This window comes from Somniosus microcephalus, chromosome 18 (genome assembly GCF_052327205.1).
Source record: "Somniosus microcephalus isolate GS21.2 chromosome 18, FLI_Smic_1.0, whole genome shotgun sequence".
NCBI lineage: Eukaryota > Metazoa > Chordata > Chondrichthyes > Squaliformes > Somniosidae > Somniosus > Somniosus microcephalus.
Genome location: NC_141004.1, coordinates 36,525,578 through 36,547,393, shown reverse-complemented (window position 1 = coordinate 36,547,393; position 21,816 = coordinate 36,525,578). Strand labels below are relative to the sequence as shown.

Sequence of the window (21,816 nt, the reverse complement as noted above, 5' to 3'; positions counted from 1 at the left end):
AATAAATGAAAAATATATAAAATTCAATGATTGATTCTATTAGTGATCTTCTGGCAGCTCAGAGGCAAGGACACCTCAGCCTCTTTTCCTTTCTATTCCCCCAATCCAGATATCTCAAAAGTTTTCATGAAATGCAATAAGCTTGACTGCATGCAGGACTTTCTTGGTCGTTAAAATCCAAAAGAAGATGGACAGCTTTAAGACCGATAGAAGTGCAATCAAACAAGGTGCAGTGGCTGAATGACACAGATTAGAAACCACTCATGCTATCAGCACCACTCTACTCTGCTCACCATGAATGTTTACTCCTGCAGTAATGGGTTGCTGAAATGTGTTATCTGATCAAACCCAAACAGATAAACTGAGATAGAACAACCTCTCTTTACTTGACTGATTTTCTTTTTATTCTTTATATTTTATTTTTCTGCACAGCAATGCAAAATGATTGACAAAGACAGCCAATTTTATGGTTGCACGTCATTGGATTCAGCTTACAACAAGCAAAAGCATCCCTCATTCAAATTAGCGGCTTCAACGAAACCGAGACCTTGGTTCCAAAATTGTGGTCAGTCAGGCTTGCTTCAATTCCAAGGTTCCATTGTAGTATTAAGTTCTCCCAAAAAAAGAGTATGACAGAGATTCACGGTGAAATCTGCTATTTGGCAGAATAAACTGCATTTCCTTGCATTTTGGTTAGAGCCCTGAAATGTTAATTTATCCTTTTTCCTTGCTTCACAAATGCTGCATGACCTGCTGAGTGTTTCCAGCATTTGCTGTCATTATTTTAGATTTCCAGCATTTTGATTAGATTCATGTTTTCATTTTGTATTGATTTTGTATTGCTGGAAACTTCAGAAATGTTGAGCTAATTGGGTTAATTTGGTTTGTAAACTACTTACTGGGTTTATTGGCACCAGTGTCAACTGGAACCAGCAAGAACGCAACTCCAGAGGTTGGTTTACTTTATGCTAGCTCGGATTTGGTACCACTTATTCATATAGATTACACAGCAGAACATAGGGTTGCATTTTGTAATGAATTCAATCTCCACAGGCCAATATAATTGTGACTGCAAATTTTTGAGGGCTGATATTTCTGATCCTTGCACAGGGATTGCCTAATTCCCTATGCAAAAAGGCCAGGAAAATGGGGTGTTAAACCGTTTCACTAGATCTCTGTGTCTTTCACACTGCCCTGGGATTTCCAGGGCTTTTCTGGGCTGTGGGCAGATGAGGAGGGATAGAGCCAGGCTTGTGCATGGAGTAGGAACAAGCCTGTCACAGTTTTTCAAATGAAGCTGGAGGGAGTGTTCCGATCCTCCTGCCTTATTTTCTGACAGAAACACTTGTCAGGTGCCCCTGGTTGGAGGGCCTGTGGTTTAATTGGTATCTTCTGGCAGGTGATCTGCACCAGCAGGCCCCAGTTTTCAAGGCTCGAGACGCAGCGGCAGTCATATGAGGATGTTCTGCTGCTCCTGGGTCTGAACAAGAGCAGTACAGTTTGTGTGCTGGGTGATTGGGCAGAAAAATCTTCCCTTTGCTTATCTAAACAGATATGAACATTTTGCTCTTTCATCTTAGTAGCCCTAAACTTTTCTTTGTTTCGTTTTTAAAATTGCTAGTTGAAAAGTAGGCTCCAAAGTACTGCATTGAGAGAGAACTGGGAAAACTTTTATGGAAAATACAATGTTCTGCCCCTTGAAGTATACATAATCTAAAGAGAAATGGCTTAATCTGCAACAATTGCCTGGCAACATTTTAAAATTAAAATAAATGTTCTCCAATTTCATTCGGCAGCCAATGGAACTGTCCCCTTTCACGTTTGCCAGAGTGACTAACGAATATATAAATAATGTAATATATTCATGATCACTTTTTGTGAACCAATTTTTAAAATTACTCTTAGCAAATTGTTGCCTGTTAATATTCATTTTTAACCGGTCAAAGATGACAGGAAGTTAATACTTTTTAATTAGACAGATATATTTTCTAACAATTTAGCTGAGATAGCCCTTGGGTTTTAAAAGACAGTTTATACCGAAACAATTTTTAGTCCAATAAATCACTATTACATCCTATTTTTGATGCTGAAATTAATACAGTGAGTGACGATGTTTTTAGTGACTTATAATGAAAATTAAAAAACTAATTTAAATTACTGCATGCATCATATATATGATTTAATCTATTTACATATTAAAGCAACCCTGAACATTGGAATAGGAATATGTTAACTGAAGCAATCCACCAAGTCTCTATAGCCTACATAACATTAACTATGCACTGGTGATCAGATAGTCAGAAGAATATTTATCAGAATACATGATATTTGTGGAACTACATAGTGACCTGCCAAGAATTTTTCTTTCTTTCTTTCTTTCCCTAAAATTTTCCTCATCCCTCCATTTTGATACCACTCCTGAGGTGCAAAAATTGGCTCAGTCTTTATAGGATGGAGAATAAAGATACACACAGAGCAGAAAGGAGAGAGGTGAAACAGGAAGATCAAGGGGGCGAAGGCATGGTTGAAGTGAAGGGGTTTTTGGAGGCTTCTGAAAGAAGGAAAGGTGGTGGTGTTTAGGGAGGGAGAGCAGAACCATAATAACAGCTGACGACGGTGAAGCAGAGGAAGCAGTACATGTTGGAATAAATGGCTGGATGAGATCTCTGAGGTAGGCCATGGAAAGATTTGATGATGAGAATGAGGATCTTGAGATCAATTTGTCGGTGAATGGGAAGCTAATGGGGCTTGGCAAGAACAGGTTAAGATAGGCATGTGGGTGAGGACATGGGTCAGGCATTCTGAATGAGTTGCAGTTAGTGGAGGGTGGAAGCAGGCAGACCAGTGAGAAGAGCATTGGAGAAATCACGCCTCAAAAGGGATGGATTAGGTATTTGACTCACCCACAGCCACAATGTGACTTATCCATATTTGGAAATTGGAAACTTGGATCAAATAACTAGAGTACAGGTCAGTTTAGATATGTTTGGGAAATAGGCCAGTGTATGGCAGATGTCCTTCAATGTCGATAGATACAGTGTTTTATATATTTGGGTCCCAGATACGCCAGGTAAGTGTATGCAATATAGGGTTACCTATTAAATGTTGCAAAGCCGGAGGGGGACCCAGAGGACATAGTGGATAAATCATTGCATGTTCACAAGCAGTGTGATGAGCTTGTCGGGAAGGAAAATAGGGTTTTAGGTTATATTGCTAGGACAGTACAAAATAAAAATACTATACTTAGGCTGTATAAGGCCTTGGTATGGCTGCATTTGGAGTACTGTGCCCAATTTTGGTCGCTACACATGGCAGGGGATATTAAGGCTTTGGAGAAAGTATAAAGCAGGGTGACCAAAATAATTACCAAAATAATACCCAGTTTTGTGGCTCTTAGCTATTGGGATAGGCTGAAGAAGTTGGGTCTTTTTCCATCCGAGAAACACAGGCTGTGGGGATATGGTTAAGGTTTATAAATAATGAAAGGAATAGATTCTTTCCAGCTAGACAATTTATTTAAGATGGACAGGGATGGGAGAACTAAGGGACAGAAGTATAAATGTTAGATGCTGGAAATTATTTATTTTCAGAGAATCATCACCTTCTGGAACAGATTGCTGAAGCATGCTTTAGGTGTGGATTATTTGAAGTCCTACAAGGAGCTGAATAGGTTCCTGAGAGAGCAAGGCACTTCAAGTTATAAAAGGTAGTTGGCAGTAGGCAGACTCATGAGTTACTTTGGTCTCCCGAGTGGGGGAAAGGAGGTCATGGTGGAATTTTCTAAATTGGCATGGTTTCTTTTGCCTCCCCCAGCTGAATGCATGTCTGTAGGGAGTGGGTCAATGGCGTATGAGGCTACACTCAATGGGGCAGGTTTATTAACCAGGTTCTTATTTGTATGTTCATATTTACAGTACATTTCAAATAAGAGTATTAGTTTTAAAATTGCTTCCAGTACAAAATATTAACAGTAAATTCCTCTAATAGCTATTATAGTTCATGGTACTATCTGTTTCAATTATCTGGAATTTTCTCTTTCCAGTCATGTAATGTTGCTCCTTTTCCTCTTACTCTTGTATATTTTTCTTTTCATGAACTATCTCTTTCCTTTCCAGTATAATTGTGTGCTCCTATCTTACGGCTTTACAGTTTTGACTTATTTTTCGACTCTTAGGGGTTCCACACAAGAGATTATTAGCAACCTTGAAGATAACTGTGTGATATGGGTCGGTAATTGTTTGGGAGGTAGGGAGACAGAGAGTAGAGATAAAAGGAACGTCCTCTGATTAGCAGGATGTGACAAGTGGTGTTCCCCAGGGCACTTTAACTTTTATCCATATATATATATCAATGATGATTCGGATGAAGGGATAGAGAGTTGTATATCCAAGTTTACAGATGACACTAAGTTAGGAGCCATAGTAAGTTGTGTGCATGGGACAGGAAGCTCGACACCATCCAGGACAAAGCAGCCCGTTTGATCGGCACCCCATCCACCACATTAAACATCCACTCCCTCCACCACCGGCGTACTGTGGCTGCAGTGTGTACCATCTACAAGATGCACTGCAGCAACTCGCCAAGGCTTCTTCGGCAGCACCTCTCAAACCCGCAACCTCTTCCACTTAGAAGGACAAGGGCAGCAGGCACATGGGAACACCACCACCTCCAAGTTTCCCTCCAAGTCACACACCATCCGGACTTAGAAGTATATCGCCGATCCTTCATCGTTGCTGGGTCAAAATCTTGGAACTCCCTACTTAACAGTACTGTGGGAGTACCTTCACCACACGGACTGCAGCGGTTCAAGGCTGCGGTTCACCACCACCTTCTCAAGGGCAACTAGGGATGGCCAATAAATGCTGGCCTTGCCAGCGACGCCCAGATCCCATAAGCGAATAAAAAAGAGACGGACTAAGTGAGTGAACAAAACCGTGGCAGATAGCGTTCAACCTGGGGAAATGTGAGGTCATCCACTTTTGATCTGAGAACGACAACTCAAAATATTTTCATAATGGTGAAAGACTAGGAGCTGTGGAGGAGAAACTAGATTTAAGAGTCCATGTACACAATCACTAAAGGCTAGTGCACAGATACAAAATGCGATCAAAAAGGTTAATAGAATGTTGCCCTTTATTTCAAGAGGTTAAAATTCAAAAGTGAGGAAGTGATAGTTCGGTTGTCCAGAGCCTTGATGAGGTCCCATATGGAGAACTGTATTCAGTTTTGGGCACCATTTCACAGGAAAGATATCTTAGCCTTGGAAGGGGTACAGCGCAGATTCACCAGAATGATACCAGGGCATAAAGGGTTAAATTATGACGACAGGTCGCATAAACTTAGCTTGTATTCCCTCGAGTTTAGAAGGTTAAGGGCTGATCTAACTGAGGTGCTTAAAATGATAAAGGGTTTCGATAGGATGGATACAGAGAAACTATTTGCTCTGGCGGAGGAATCCAGAACAAGAGGACATAACCTTAAAATTAGAGCTAGGCCATTAAAGATTGAAAACAGGAAGCACTTTTTCCACACAATGGGTATTGGAAATCTGGAACTCGTTCCCCCAAAAGGCTGTGGCTGTTGGATCAATTGCAATTTTCAAGACTGAGATTGATAGGTTTTTGTTTGGCAAGGGTATCAAGGGATATGGAACAAAAGCAGATAAATGGAGTTGGGGTACAGATCAGTCATGATCTAATTGAATAGTGGAACAGGTTTGAGTGGCTGAATGTCCTCCTCCTGTTCCTAGTTTCCCATTATATATTCAACTCAAGGGTGAAACTTACAATGTAAAGCCCTCACATCAGAAATTTCCATTCAAATATGTACATTTTTCAACTGTAAAAACAGGAACATAACAGAGCAGACCTCCATGTATGTCAGTCATCCTAGAGGGTTGCTGTTCAAATACACTGTGAAGAGGTTTAATCCTCATTCTTTTTACAACCAAATTGCAAAATGCAAGTAGAATACTCAAACCTACAGAACTATAAAAGACAGGGTGACTTCCAAGTTATCTGTGGTATGTTTTATTGATTTGCATGAAATTTAAGTAGCTTGCTCTTTTTAAAAGTGTAAATCAATCCCATTCCAATTAGATTTCATTAAGATATCAGCCTTTGAATTTCTTACAGTGCAATTCCAATGGCAATGTCCAGGAAAATGTGAGTGAGGTTAAGCAGAAATGCAAAACAGATTTTTTTTAGGTTTTTGATTAAATGCTGCTTGCAAGTTTTGAAAAATTTAAAGGAAAGATATGCAGATAGGCTTGCGACAGAAGACAAACAGCTAGCTAAATAAATAACAAAATAGCTCTATTAAATATTTCAATAACTACAAATGGATTCTTGGATTGAGCTCCAGAGCCTTCAGTCTCGGATATAAACAGGACCCAAAACACCTGATAATACTACACCTGGCCCTGTAGTCAGAGAAGTAACCTTCCAGAAACTATTATTTCTGACATTCAACTGATTCACTCCCTCTGCTTTCTTTGATTGTGTTGCTGCAAAGGGAATTTTGTGCTGCAGACTACTGCACTGGGACCACGAATAAAACTAGTGGAAACTATTTTTAGTTATGATTATTCAAGGCCATTGGTGAATAGTGACCTATCACTAGTCTCCAGGCTGAATTTCAATATTTCAATCTAATATCTGTTTTTGTTGGAGTTTCAGATGAGGCACTTACATTTCAAATGTATAAAATTCTTGCTTTTTTTGGGGGGGGGGGGGGCGCGGGCAGAGGGGAAGATGACTCACAATTGAAATGAAAAAAAGAAATGATAATTATTCTGAAAACCAAAAGCAAGTTGATGCGCTATCAATTACTCATAAAAGACTGAGAGTTAAGAGAGTAACTAAAGGCTTTTATTAACAAAAGAATGAAGGTCTGCCTCGAGTGGTCGACCGGTCCAGAAATACAAAGGGCTGGGGAGCAGTCACCTTTATACTAGGACTTGTGGGAGGAGTCAGCCGAGGCATGTACACAGTGGAATACAAACAGTGGTTTACCACATTCACCCCTTGTTTAAAATTGAGTCCGGCGGGGTGAAGTGTATTAAAAGTTAGTGTATTGGAGTCTCTCCGGAGGTCTTGTCTGCCGCTGTGATCGGCGTGGCGACGGCAGGGGTAGTGGAGCTTCCGGCGTCGAGTCCTGCGTAGGCTGTGGCACAGGCGTGTCGTCCTCATAGATGTCGAGCGGGTCGCGGGGCCCAGGCCTGCCGTCTGCTGGGGCTGGATATCGGATCGTTTGGGGGGGGGGGGGGGGGGGGTGGTAGTGAGTAGTGGGTTACTGCGGCCCCCGAGGGTGCAAGGTCTCTTATGGAGACTGTGTCCTCCCGCCCGTCCGGGTATGCAATGTAAGCATACTGGGGGTTGGCGTGGAGGAGGTCGACCCTCTCGACCAGGGGGTCCGTTTTATGGGTCCTCACGTGTCTTCTCAGTAGGACCGGCCCTGGGGACGTCAGCCATGGCGGTAGCGATGTCCCTGATGTGGACTTCCTTGGGAAGACAAACATTTTCTCATGAGGGGTGGCGTTAGTGGCAGTGCAGAGCAGTGACCGAATAGAGTGGAGCGCATCCTGCCAGCGGGAGGTTGGAAGGCCCCTAGACTTTAAGGCTAGCAGGGCGGCCTTCCAAACTGTCGCATTTTCTCTTTCCACCTGTCCGTTCCCCCGGGGGTTGTAACTGGTGGTCCTGCTTGTGGCAATACCCCTAGTTAGCAGGTACTGACGGAGTTCGTCGCTCATAAACGATGAGCTCCGGTCGCTATGGATATAGCTGGGGAAACCGAACAGGGTGAAGAGGTCGTTCAGACATTTAATGACCGTGGCACTGGTCATGTCCGGGCAGGGGATGGCGAACGGGAAATGGGAGTACTCATCAATAATACTGAGGAAGTACACATTGCGGTCGGAGGAGGGGAGAGGCCCTTTAAAATCAACGCTCAGGCGCTCGAAGGGGCGAGTGGCTTTTATCAGGTGGGCCCTGTCTGGTCTATAAAAGTGCGGTTTGCACTCAGCGCAGACTTGGCAGTTCCTGGTCATGGTCCTGACCTCCTCAATAGAGTAAGGCAGGTTGCGGGCCTTGATGAAGTGGAAGAACCTGGTGACCCCCGGGTGGCAGAGGTCATTGTGGAGGGCCCGCAGTCTATCGATCTGCGCGCTGGCGCAGGTGCCACGCGATAGCGCATCCGGGGGTTCATTGAGCTTCCCGGGCCGGTACAAGATCTCGTAATTGTAGGTGGAAAGTTCGATTCTCCACCTCAAGATCTTGTCATTTTTGATTTTGCCCCTCTGCTTGTTGTTAAACATGAAAGCAACTGAACGCTGGTCAGTGAGCAGGGTAAATCGTTTTCCGGCCAGGTAGTGCCTCCAATGACGCACAGCCTCCACAATCGCCTGGGCCTCCTTCTCAACAGCGGAGTGTCTGGTCTCCGGGCCTTGGAGGGTTCGTGAAAAGAAGGCCACGGGTCTCCCCGCCTGATTGAGGGTAGCGGCCAGGGCAAAGTCGGACGCGTCGCTTTCCACCTGGAAGGGGATGGATTCGTCCACTGCGTGCATGGTGGCTTTGGCAATGTCCTCCTTGATACGGTGGAAGGCTAAGCGGGCCTCTGCCGTCAAGGGAAAAGAGGTGGACTTGATCAGCGGACGGGCCTTGTCCGCATAGTAGGGGACCCACTGGGCGTAATAGGAGAAAAACCCTAGGCACCTCTTCAGGGCCTTGAGGCAGTGGGGCAGTGGGAGTTCCATCAGGGGACACATCCGGTCGGGGTCAGGGCCGATGACTCAGTGTTCCACAACACAGCCAAGGATGGCGAGGCGGTTTGTGCGGAATATGCACTTCTCCTTGTTATATGTCAGGTTCAGGAGTTGGGCGGTGCGGAGGAATTTTTCGAGGTTTGCGTCATGGTCCTGCAAGTCACGGCCGCAGATGGTCACATTGTCCAGATATGGGAAAGTGGCCTGCAACGCATTTTGATCTACCATCCGGTCCATCTCCCTTTGGAAGACGGAGACCCCGTTGGTGATGCCAAAGGGAACCCTAAGGAAGTGATAGAGGCGGCCGTTTGCCTCAAAGGCGGTATACTGGCGGTCCTCAGGGCGGATAGGGAGCTGGTGGTACGCTGATTTCAGGTCAATGGTCGAGAAGACGCGGTACTGCGCGATCTGGTTGACCATATCAGCTATGCGGGGGAGTGGGTCGGCGTCCAGCAGGGTGTAGCGATTTATTGTCTGGCTGTAGTCGATGACCAGGCGCTGCTTCTCGCCGGTCTTAACGACCACAACCTGGGCTCGCCAGGGGCTGGTGCTGCCCTCAATAATCCCTTCCTTCAGGAGCCGCTCCACTTCGGTTTTAATGAAAACCCTATCCCCGGCACTGTATCGCCTGCTCTTTGTGGCGATGGGCTTACAGTCGGGGGTGAGGTTAGCAAACAGTGGGGGGGGGGGGGGGGGGGGGGGGTGACTGAGTGTGGAGAGGTTGCACCTGGTGCGCGGCGGGCAATTTGGAAGCTGCTGGCTGCGGACTGTGAGTGGGGGCAGGGGTCCACCGTACGCCATCGTAACACTTTTAAGGTGGCACTGAAAATCTAACCCCAGCAGGACGGCAGCGCAGAGGTCGGGCAGGACCAGAAGTTTAAAATGATCGTACACAGTCCCGTCTACTACGAGTGTCACCACGCAGTAGCCGCCGATGTCCGCCGACTGGGACTCGGAGGCCATAGAAATCCGCTGGTGCGCAGGCAGGACTGGGAGAGAGCAACGCCGCACCGTGTCGGGGTGGATGAAGCTCTCCGTGCTCCCAGAGTCAAAAAGGCAGATTGTATCGTGACCATTTACCTTAATGTCCATTGTGGAACTGGCCAGCTGGTGCGGTCTCGCTTGGTCCAGTGTAACGGATGCCAGCGTAGGGGTCGGTGTGTCGCTGCGGGTATCAGATGAGGCGGTGTTGGGGGCCTGCTGCGTTCCGGCTGTCGTCCAAGATGGCGGCGTCCATGATCCCCATGTGGCTGGAGGCGTCCAAAATGGCTGCTGTACCGGTGGTTCGCACATGGCCGGGGAGGTCCAAGATGACGGCCCGCATGGCCCACACGCGGCGCTGCTGGGGTTCGGGGTGGCTTTGGCCCTGCAGGCACTAGCGTAGTGTCCCTTCTTCCCGCAGCCCGAGCAGATCGCGTTTTTCGCCGGGCAGCACGCTCTGGGGTGTTTTGCCTGGCCACAGAAGTAGCATTTCTGGCCTTGGGGCACTGCTGTCTGGCCTTGGGACACTGCTGCGGTAGTTGGGCCGTTGCTGGGGTGTGGCTGGGGTGGCACGGCGCTATGAGGCGGTCCTACCGTGTCCCAGGCTGTCATTCCCCGCGGCGTCCACGGTGCAGAGTAGGCGGCATCCATGCCCCGGTAGGCTGCATCCAATGATAGTGCGAGTTCAGAGGCTTTGTTGAGGTCGAGGTCACTCTGCTCCAACAGTCGCTGTCGGGTGTAATTGGATCTGTGGCCCGCTACAAAAGCGTCCCGGATAAGTTCCTCTGTGTACACGGCGGCCTTTACATCCTTACAACCACAGGCCCGGCCAAGCACAGACAGTGCCTGAAGGTATTCCACGGTCGATTCCCCAGGTTGTTGTTTACGACTCCCCAGAAGGTGCCTGGCGTACACTTCGTTCACTGGGCGCGTGTACTGGTCCTTGAGGAGCTTGATAGCGTCCGCGTACGAGGTCGCGTCTTGGATGACCGAGTACACTCGGTTCACTTTGGAGGTCAGGACATCCAGTTTGTCCTCGTCCGATTTGATTGCTGCGGAGGCGGTCAGGAATTTTTCGAAACACTTAAGCCAGTGAGTAAACTTGGTGGATGAGTCCGCCTCCCGATGATCTAAGTCCAGGCATGCTGGTGTGAGGATCTTCTCCATTATAAAAATTTTGTTAATAAAATTGATGCGCTATCAATTACTCATAAAAGACTGAGAGTTAAGAGAGTAACTAAAGGCTTTTATTAACAAAAGAATGAAGGTCTGCCTCGAGTGGTCGACCGGTCCAGAAGTACAAAGGGCTGGGGAGCAGTCACCTTTATACTGGGACTTGTGGGAGGAGTCAGCCGAGGCATGTCCAGGCATGTACACAGTGGAATACAAACAGTGGTTTACCACACAAGTGTTGAGAATGCATACCTGTCATGAGACTGTAGAACCTATCTGCTGCAGCCACTTGGCAATCTGTTTATGCACCAACATCCGAGTCAAGCAATCCATGATCTGAGCAAAACTGTAATTACCTTCTGACCACAACATCCTTTGAATGTAACATTAATCAAATTTTTATGATCTGGAGTGTGAAATGTATATTTAATACAAGATGATTTGAATATATAAATATACATGGCACGTTTTCACGTGCAACATCCCTGGTTTATATTTCTACATAATTGGCCTTCATTTTGACATTCTGAGTTAATTTCATTTGAATGTGTAAATACAAGTAGGGTAACAGGTTACATTTTACAGGAAAAAAAAGTCACCCTTGAATGTGGTCTGCTGATGTCTGTAATTTTAATGCGGATCAGCTGCTTTGAGCTTGTATGAAATGCAAAGTCAGTTTTATTAGAATGATTTGCTTATGCAAACAGAACTAATTTCCCATTTGCAATTCATCCAAACCTCCTGCAGAATAGTGAATGGCAAGGGATGCATCATTAGGTTGGGGGCTACATGCTTAAGTGACATAGCAAAGTGGCCATCCACCTTGAATACCAACAACAAGCTATGAAGTAATTATAGAGAAACATTCAGAAACTATTAAGTCAACAGGTTTATATTCAGATATCAATGGCTATTTTGAAAAGATAAATCCCTTTCACAGCATTAGTACAATTGGAAGAGGAAGAATACATCTTAGTTCACTATATCTATGAAAGATAAAAACTAATGGAGAGGGGAACAATGGATGTCATATCTATCCTGAAAATAAATTAGGACCAAAATGTAACAGAAGGAGAATAAATGTCTTAAAGCAAGGAACATTTTGAGAATCTGGTACAGGAAACCATCACAACAAGCAAAAAAGTATTCTTACACAAATATCAACGTTACCAGAGCTTGAAACGTACAAGTCGATGGGGGAGGAGAGAAATTCAGGCCCGTTTAGAAGAAATGGAAGTAATAAATGAAAAGTAATATAGGCTGATGAATGAAGGCAGGATCTAATAATATTTACTGTTTTTTCTGCAAGTAACAGAGTTAGCAGATGAAGGAACCACAGTTGATATATTATGCTGCAGCATTCTATAATATATTGGTTTACAGAAGGCATTTTATATTCTTCACAAAAGATGTAATATAGATGGGACCAAGGGTACAGTTTCTAATTAGATAGAGAAAATGCTTGACAACAGAAAGAGTGGCCATCTACCAGAATTATTAAAGTTAGGCAACAGTGACTGGTGGAGCCTCACAGGATTCAGTGACTTGAGCCTCTGCTTTTCATAATATTTATTAATGTTTTGACATGAGAATTATGAGCAGAATATGTAAGCTTGCTGAAAATAGTGTTAAATTATGGGAGAACTCAAGATATGGTGATGTCATATACTATTCAAATTGATTTAGAGAACTTGAACCATGTGGGAAACGTTTAATTGATATTATAGGCACTTAAAGCAATACTCACTGTTCCACAGTGGTACATTTTTTTTTAAATGCCTGCAGCAAGAACAAAAAAGTTGTACGCATTTGAGACCAATAGCACAAAAAGTCAAATAAAGCCAGTTTTTTCAATTATATATCTGCTGTGAAAGGTGTCGTCCCAAAGTCACTTAGAAATTCCAGTACAATACCAGAAAAAATGTGCAACAAGTTTATTTCAAATCTCATCAATATTTATTTATTCAGCAACACAAAGCCCATCAATCGATAAAAAATCGAATTCTGAAGAGTTTAGCTTATTCCAATTGAAGGGAACTGATTTCCTGAATGAGGAAAGTAAGTTGGGAATAATCGTACTAAATGAGTAGAAAAGTGTGAACATCTCATCTAGCCATTATGCAGTCTATTCCCTTTAAGAGCAGCAAAATTTAATGGTCAATGTCAGAAGGCTTTGGCCATTAAAATGTAGCTAAGTTATATCTGGTATGCGAAACTTGATTAATTGATCAGTACTCAAACATGTGCATGATTTGTAACTGTGACTAAAGTCTTAGTTACATTTACACTAAAAAGATAAAACATAAATTTGAGTAAGTTATTAGCCAAGCCTAGAATTTCTCAGCAAACATCTTCAGCACTTAACACTGTCTTATTTAATCCAGCTTGAGAGATGAACAATGTTGTAAATGGCATTTAACTTACTGACACACGAAATTGATATCCCAGTGATATGATATGATGCACAGGAGTTATTAGGGTCAAGTTTCCAATGCAGTATGTCATGGGTTCCTGTCATGTGTCTGATATTTACTCCACCTTATAGATAGTCTATTACCTTCCAGAATCTCATAAGGTGGGACCTTTGGCATTATTAGGCCATTTATTAGATAGTATTTTATCAAAGATTGTTAGGCTAGGCCAAAGCCAATCCTATGTCTCTCATCTTCTGATCAGTCATTACTGACGCATCTCCCTATAAATCATATTAAGCAATCGTGTGAAAATGAACAGCAAGCTGGCAAAACTAAGGTACAATAATGGAAGTGAACATTTGCAATACTTTGAAAATCTATATTGTGAATAGAATACAATTAAGGATGAAATGTTGGATAAAGTTTGTATAACTGAAATGGAGTCCTCTTAAAATTACCTCCAAAGATTACCTTAGCTTTATTTCAACCCTCTAAGCAACACATCTACTGATACAACAGAATAAAGTAGCTGCAGGATAGCATTAACCTAAATGTAGGTGTCCAGAGCTATTCTGGTCTTTGTAATTAATTTTTCATAATCTATCAGTTTTCTTACCATTTTGCTACTGATTAAAAAATTAAAAGGGAGTCATTTTCTGGTTCATCAATAGTAAGAGATGACAATGCTGGGAATGGAGTGCTTTTTGCATCAGTATATAGCACTCCCAGGTTGGATGTAGTGCAGATTATATCTCAGTTGAAAAATTGAATTCAATAGATCCGACAATATTTGGACTGACACCAGAAAAATGAAAATGAAAGCTGCTAGATTGTTGTAATAACAAAACTGGTTCTCTAATGTGCTTCAGGGAAGGGAACTTGCCACCCCTACCCAGTTTGGCCTACATGTGACTACAACCCTACACTACGTAAATGACTCTTACTGCCATTGAGGCAACTAGGGATGGATAATAAATGCTGCCTTGTCAGTGACGCCCACATCCCAATAACAAAGAAAAAAATCCAGACTAATGCTTCTTCTACATTGTGGCTTTAACCATAAATAAAGAATAACCCCTACTGCAACAGTGTGACACTTCCATTTCCCAAATTAGTCATCCTATGGCTGCTGAGCAAGATTCTTATAGCCAGCAGAAGGAAGACTTTTATGTGATCAGTTAGATTCAAACCCAGACCCAAGAGGTATGGCAATATTTTCTACAATTATGGGTTCAAACCTCAGTCTGAGACTTGCGCACATAACCTAGGCTGACAATTCAGTGCAGTAGTGAGAGAGTGTTGCTTTGGTGGAGGTGCCATCTTTCAGATGAGACATTAAACTGAGGCTCAGATTGCCTGTTCAAGTAAAGACACCATGATACTTTTCAAAGACGAGCAGAGAGTTGCCCTGTGTCCTGGCCAACATGCACCCTCAACCAGCGCCACCAAATAGATAAATTCGCCATTCATCTCATTGCTGTTCATGGGACCTTGCTGTATGCAAATTAGCTCCCATGTCTGACTACAAAACAACAATGACAATTCAAAAAGTAGTTAATTGGTTGTGAAGCTCCTTGGGACATACTGAGGTTGTGAAGAGCACTATATAAGTACAAGTTCTGTATCATTCTGCTTGCCAGGTTGTGGATTTGGTAAAATAAAAATAAATCAAAGATCTACTTTTGAATAATATTTTAAATCTATTAAAGTACTAAATGTGAAAAATTAATTTTCAGAAATATTCGACCCTAATTATTTCTTAAGCAAATTTATTTTCTGTAAGTATTTTTTCTCCTTTTTACTACCAAACTGTTTGCCAAGTGATGTATTTAACAGCCTTGCCTACATTCACAAATAGGCCACCATCAAGGGAGGGGCAGAAAAATACCAAAATTATTTCCTAAAAGGAGATTGAGGACAAAAAAGACAATTTAATGGGTAAGCTACCTCATGCACTTCCTCGTTAACCTCTAACCACAGATAGTGCAGCAGCAATGGCACCACGTTGCCTATCTGTTCTCTGTTTAAGAGTGGTGAAGGCATTCTATTACAGATTTCACTGTACTCAATGAGCTGTTCACTGAGAAATTACTCCAGCCACAACAGTGAAGCTCAGCGTAAGCTCGAGGAACAGCACCTCATCTTCCGATTAGGCACTTTACAGCCTTCCGGACTCAATATCGAGTTCAACAATTTCAGATCATAACCTCGGCCCCCATTACATTTTTACTTATTTTTTATCCACACCTTTGTTTTGGCCCTTTCCCCCCCTTTTTTTTCTTCTTTTTTCTCTCCCCCACATGGCAGCTGTCTCCCATTCTGCCAGCGCATTTCACACCTAATCTAGAGCCATCTTTTGTCTCCACTTGTCCTATCACCATCTCGTCTCGTTTTGAATACCTCTTAATGGGCCAGAAATTCCAGGCCAGAAGCGTGAGTACGGTCGGGTTACTCACGCATCTGGCCGTTGGAAATGCCGGCGTTCAGCAGGAACAGCGCATGCGGGGAACGCCGGCATTTCCAGACCCGAGGTCTATTCACAGCGCGTGCGACTGCACAAGCAGTGCTTGCGCAGTGAACTTTGTAGATTTCACTGATGGATTCAGTGAGGGTAAGTCCCTAGAACTTGCACTTGAAAAAACCAAGTGTAAAGTTGTTCATTGGCTGGGGAAGGAGGTATATTTTATGGAGGAGCTTATGAAATGCAATATTTAGGTTTGGGAAAGGGAGGGAAGTTATTTTAAGAAATTTCAACTAAGTTTTAAACTTTAATTTTTTTTTTTTTTTTAAAACGGGTTTTCAGAACGGTAGGTAGAAGGAGCAATTGTGGCTGTGTGAATGGAATGTGAGAATGAGTTATGTATGTATGTCCACATATATTCCTTTACGTATATGTATGTATGTTTTATATTCCTTTACTAATGTGTATGAATGTATATTTTTAATTATGATTTTCCAATAAGTTACTTTCTCTGAAAGTCATAATTAAATAATACATTCATACACATAAGTAAAGGAATATATACATAACACGCAAAGGAATATATACAGACATACATACTTTCAGAAGCTCCACGATAAGAAATATCTTCCTCCGCAGCCTCTGGAGCAACTGTACCCATGCTTTTTTCATGTGTAAGTTGTAATGACTGGACCTCACTGAAAGCATTAATGAAAGCGGCGAATTATACTGCGCACGCGCTGCCTGTGCAGTCGCACGCGTTCTGCCTCTGAACCCCTTCGTTCAGAGGACAGGAAATGCCGGTTTTCCCCACATGCACTGTGCATGCTGAAAACCGGCATTTCATCCGGCCAGATGCGTAAGTACCCCGACCATACTAGCGCATTTGGAAGGGAATTACTGGGCCAACATTTTACATGTCAATAAAATAAAAAATTTAACAATTGCACAACTTGCCCCCTCGCATCTGCGACTGAGGGTCCAAGGAGGTGCATTGCGCAAGAGGTCATCATCGTACGTATCCTCACACTGTTCCCTTTGGGGAATTGTATGAAGTGGTGGAAGGATTTATGGCCGTGATTAACGCTCATTCCGTGACCGTAACCATCTTTGAACCAGCCATTAGGGTGGTTAGTCCTATGGCGGGCGGGTTTTACGGGCTCCCACAGCCCATCTGAGGGGGGGGGGGGGCCACCAACACCCACGGACGCAAGCATCCCGCTGGATGTCCACCCAGAATTTAAAGTTGGAGCTCCGACTCCACTTGCCGGGACTGTCTGGAGTGGGGTTCAAAACCCTACTCCTTCTGGCCCAGCGGCGGGGATGCTTACTGCTACGCAAAAGGCCCACTCCGCACAAAAGGTAACACCCATACGTTTCCTGCGCCTTTTCCCTCCCCGTGACTGGAGCCCTATGCTGCCATTTCACGTTGCTAATTGGATTGGGCCTTTGTCATAGCGGTAGGATCCCCGCCGCTGGGCCAGATCAGGGTAGGGTTTCGAACCCCGCTCCAGACAGTCCCGGCAAGTGGAGTTGGAGCTAAATTCTGGGTTGACATCCAGTGGGATATTTGCGTCCGTGGGTGTGGGTGGCCCCCCCTCCTTGTATAGCTTGTGAGAGCCCGTAAAACCCTCCCGCCATAGGACTAACCGCCCTAATGGCTGGTTCAAAGATGGTTACGGTCACGGAATGAGCGTTAATCACGGCCATAAATCCTTCCACCACTTCATACAGTTCCCCAAAGGGAACAGTGTGAAGACACGTATGACGACGACATTGCTAAATAAATAAATGGAATTAAAAAAATTCTTTTAGTGCTTTTAAAAGTCTTTAAATTGCTTTAATTCTCTTTAAAACTACTTCAGATTACTCAAAATAATGTAAACATTTTAAAAAGTTTATAAAAGTTACCAAAATCTTCAAAAAACTTCCAAAAACCTATTTAAACTGCTGCTTTGCATGTAAAAATCCTTAGCAGCTTGACAGAAACATTGGGGGCGTGTCCAGTGAAACTGAGACCTCAAGGGGCGTGTCTCACTTACACTGCACGCTCCTGGCTTCGCGCTGGCTGCACTCCTGGGTGGCGTGACGTCATACGCTGCCCGGGAATGTGCTTTCTATTTCTGCAAGTTCAGGCGTCCCAGAAGCTGATCGGCACGAGCGCGGGGTAAGTGCAAATACGGGGCTTGCACGCGCTGCAAGCCCCGTTCTGGAATTTCTGGGCCAATGTCTCTTCACTTCTCTTTTGTTCTCTCACAGCCTGGCCTCTTAATCTATTTCATTTCCTGTGCTTTTCCAGTCTTGACAAAGGGTTTGCCCCGAAACGTCAACTCTATTTTCTCTCCACGGATGTTGCCTGGCCTGCTGAGTTTTTCAAGCATTTTCTGTTGTTATTTCGGATTTCCAGCACCTGCAGTATTTTGCTATCGTACTAGTGATAAAATGGTCGTAGGAGGACAAGAGCCAAGATTAATTGTTGTACATTGACATAATCCTTGTACATAATTTATTGGTGCAATTGATATTCGTGATTATTATTCACTGTGCTTAATTGTTGAGGGGTGTTCCAGGTACAATTAAAGTAAAAGGTCATGGCATTTTCCTTGATTTAAATCTTGTTTGGTACCAAAGCACCCACCCAAGGGCACTGTTCTGGTGCTGTAATCCAAACTGTTCCCTCTTTCTGTACACTCCATGCTATATTCACAGTGAAAAACATGAAAATCTTGTGTGTTAAATCCCAATTTCACTTTCATACCAACTTCACTGCCACGTGATACTTGAGAGCAACCAAATATCAGATCAGTTTTGTTGCAATGAAATAAAAGAGAAATCAATTTCTATCATCCAGTATTGTGTAAATACACTAAGGTCTGTACTTGGACAGGAAGGAGAACATTTAAACTACATAAGCATACAGTTTCCTTACTTAAGGCAAATTGTTTACCGAATGTGTAATCTTATATCGCCTTTACTCCTTTAAGTCAGGCTTTCCACTACAACTTTGAAAATGTATATGTAAATCAGTCATTTATTTAAGCTTCGAATAGTATTAGTAAACAGAACTAGGAAAACAAACTAGAAAAATTTATTTCTCTTTCATACATTCCTGCAAATAAACTAGCAATACTGTAATTTATGCTTCGATACAAGATGCTACCCACCATATTTTGATGCCTTAACCTGGAATTTTAAAATCTCTGCTTCCACTCGCTCTATTTCTGTAGTTATTTTTAAACTCTATTTCAATTTCTCTGTGTGATGCATAATTTCCCATCAAGCAAACATGAGTCAGTCTCCTGCTAGCAATGCTGCTCTCGAGTACAATATACGGGAACGGTCCAGGCTGATGTTTGCATAATTGTCCCTTACCTCTTCTGGGGACGTGTCCAATACCCACTTACACATAGCTAAGATCAGGAACTCACTGTGAGCAATCAAGCATATGAAGGTTCATCCTATTATTGCTTGGTGTGCTATATTAGTAAATAAAACTGAGGCACAAATAACTTACAGGAAACTTTCGATTTACCGGCACCTAAATAACCGGAAATCTCGGTTAACCGGCAAAATTCAGGAGTAGGTTCAGGTAACTTTTATTACTCCATTTGTTGCTGTGCAAGGGTGTGGCTGCAGCTGTTGCTAAGCTGCAGAGACACTTGCAACTTGTGGCCATTGTTCTGAAGCAACAGGGTTTGTTGCTTTATACGGAGCTCTCGGCTCCGTATCTTTTACTATAGCGTTCGGTTATCCGGAATTTTTGATGAACCGGCACCACGTCGGTCCCGTCCGTGCCGGATAAAAAAAAGTTTCCTGTACTTGGTACAGTAATGTGCTATGCCACCAGATTGCTGGAATGTACTATACAAATGGTGAACATGGTATATTGAACAACAAACCACTGTTATTTGCACTGCATAATCCAGAGTCTACAGTACTTCATATAATCTCAACAGTACAGTTTCATCTTCATTCACTTATCCAGGTTTTCAAACAAACAAGTGTTTCAAATCAACTCCACTGAAATTTGTTAGCTCCATTAGGTTCAGGTTCCACTTGCTCCTTTTCATCACATATACAAGTTAATGCAAGATGGACTCAGTGCAATGTGGCCAGAAGGAACTATCACTGAAGCATTTCTAAATGTATGTTCGGCACATCCTTCCAGCTGTCTGCAGCAAGGACTTTAATCTAGTGTTCAGGAGAGCAGCTGCTGAGCAGGTTCTTTAGTCAAACCTGTGGCACTAATAGTATTCATTAGTCTATTCCAACACCAGTCTCAGATGTGTTCCAGCTCTGTAGCTTCAATCAGCACTAAAACACTTACTCTGTATCACATCACTGTGGGTACAAATGTAATACATTTCACAAGGCTGTAAGGAGGGGGAGAGGTGGAAAGAACAACACTATGATAATGCAACAAGCATATCAGCTTTACCATGCTTTGCATTCAGGCTTCAAAAGTTTTTTAAACCTGTATGGTAATGCCACTGATGGCACCATCAATGTTAGCAGCAGTGTAATAATGTAAACGCGGCTGAAGTAACAGCTACAAGATGCACTGCAGCAACTCGCCAAGGCTTCTTCGAGGACCTCCCAAAAATGCGACCTCTACCACCTAGAAGAACAAGGGCAGCAGACACATGGGAAAACCACCACCTCCAAGTCACACTTGGAAATATATCACTGTTTCCTTCATCGTCGCTGGGTCAAAATCCTGGAACTCCCTACTTAACAGTACTTGTAGGAGTACCTTCACCACACGGGCTACAGCAGTTCAAAAAGATGACTCACCACCACCTTCTCAAGGGCGATTAGAAATGGGCAATAAATGCTAGCCTCGTCAGCGACGCCCACATCCTGTAAATGAATAAATTAAAAAATGGCACTGCTGCTTGCAGAAGCACTTGCAGAAACTACCTCTTTTGGTATTGCCCACGATATCTGGAGGAAACACCTCATTTACTTTACTGGACTGCCACCCACATTAGCAGCAGCACACTAAACATTCATGTCTAAACACAAGTGAACTTGCTGTTATAAGTGAAGTTTGCCATGGGGGAGGGTTTTCTGGCTGCTAGCAATCTGAATAGCTCTGCTCACACAGGCCAGCAAAATAACGTTGTATTCACTGCACTATATGGATTTTATCCATGCACTGGGGAATATATACTGGGCAGATTTCACCTCTGGGGCCTTTGTGACAATGACAAATGTCCTTGAAGATGAATATAAAGCATGTTCCACGTAGCTGAATCATGCCCACTAACTGAACTATCTGGTGGCCTGCAGGCTTTGCATACTGGTGATGACAATGCTCTAAGATGGCTGGAATTATATGCTGAGTCTACATACAAGTCAGATACACAGTCACAATCCGAGATTTAAAAACAACTTCACATTCACAAGGTGGCAATATAAACATGGTGGTTCCTCGGCTGGTATTGTTAGAAGGAAGCATAACATAGGATGAAGACTTGCTTTGATTATACCTCTGAAGTGCCTTGGGATTTTTTTTGTGTAAAAGTTTCTATATAAATGCAAGTTGTTACTGAGATGCATAAAAACTATGTAGTGGAAAAGACTGACAAGAGGAGGCAGTGATTGGGTTACATTAACAAGATGCTGTAGAATAGGCAAGAATAACAGCAGAGTAATAGACTTCAAGCACTGTATCACAAAGGCGTCACTCCAAAAGAAATAGGAAAAAATAAGACTTATAGGCCTAGAAATTCGGTTGTTAGCGCCTAAAGAGACCGAGAATTGGGACCTTACCTAATGTTGGGGCGGGCGCAATGAAGATAGCGACAACTCCCATATTGACTATACATTTAACGCCTGCGCTAAGTGTTTGCGCGCGCCCACGAGCGCAAGCAGATCATGACATCATTTCATTGTGCAACGCCTTTTAGGGGCACCTGAGTGGATATTGGGTGGCGCCCGGAGCCTTTACGCCTAGCGCTATTAGTGACAGTTCGAAGGAGCGTTAGCAGGCCCTTCTCGAAGTCGGGGGGCGCTATTTAAAG

General features: G+C 43.5%; 1 protein-coding gene across 4 annotated transcripts in view; it reads right to left on the bottom strand.

Moving 5' to 3' along the window:
• Window positions 1-21,816, bottom strand: part of LOC147105210 (TBC1 domain family member 22B-like) — a 382,991-nt gene that overhangs the window by 45,947 nt on the left and 315,228 nt on the right. The gene's annotated exons all lie outside the window — the stretch shown is intronic.